Consider the following 834-nt stretch of genomic DNA (forward strand, 5'->3'; position numbering starts at 1 on the left):
GGTTTCTTAAACATTCACTTGAACAAAACTGTACAAATCCAAATATATGGTACCCTAGGCATAACACCTACATGAACTTCTAACTTGTTGTCTCTTGAGGTCTCTGGGTGAGACTTGGATCCAACTTGTACAAATGCAAAACAAAAGTCGAACATAAAATAATAATAACAATAGTCCTGGCACTAAAGGAATCTCGAGATGTCCTGTGCTGACACCAAACGAATCTCGGAATGCCCTGTGCTGAAACCAAACGAACTAATAAAACAATAGACCATCTCGTCTCGTGATGTCCTGTGCTGACACCAAACGAATAGAAAAATCGCTACCATAGGCTACGATATTATTTACATTAGAAAAAATGCAAATACTACAAAGTCACCACGCCTGCTTACTGGTATGAACATCATCTTGAGCCAGTCATTGAAGGTAAAATTGTCACACCCTCTGGGATTTTTCAGTCAACACCGACAGAACGTTCCAGGCTAATTGACCAGACATAATCATTAAAGACAGAGAAGAAAATACTTGTAGATTAATAGATGTAAGTATTCCTAATGATATAAATATATCTGTAAAGCCATTTGAAAAATAATGTAAATATAAGGGCCTGGAAATTGAAATACAAAATATGTGGCATCTTAAATCGAAACACTACGTCTTTAAAGGGACTTTCCTTGGATGAAATATTGCAGCCAAAATGCGTTTAACAACATACATACATTACGCATTTGACATCGACTACCCCCCCACACACACACACACTCAAGCACACACACACTCAAGCACACACACGCACACTGAAGCACACACACACACTGAAGCACACACACACAC

The 834-nt window shown here is 38.5% G+C and overlaps 1 long non-coding RNA gene across 1 annotated transcript in view; it reads left to right on the forward strand.

The window, feature by feature from the left end:
- The window catches only part of LOC128249317 (uncharacterized), a 28,934-nt gene that overhangs the window by 27,408 nt on the left and 692 nt on the right, over positions 1 to 834 (forward strand). The window lies entirely within an intron of this gene.

This window comes from Octopus bimaculoides, chromosome 13 (assembly GCF_001194135.2).
Source record: "Octopus bimaculoides isolate UCB-OBI-ISO-001 chromosome 13, ASM119413v2, whole genome shotgun sequence".
NCBI classification, from domain to species: Eukaryota; Metazoa; Mollusca; class Cephalopoda; order Octopoda; family Octopodidae; genus Octopus; species Octopus bimaculoides.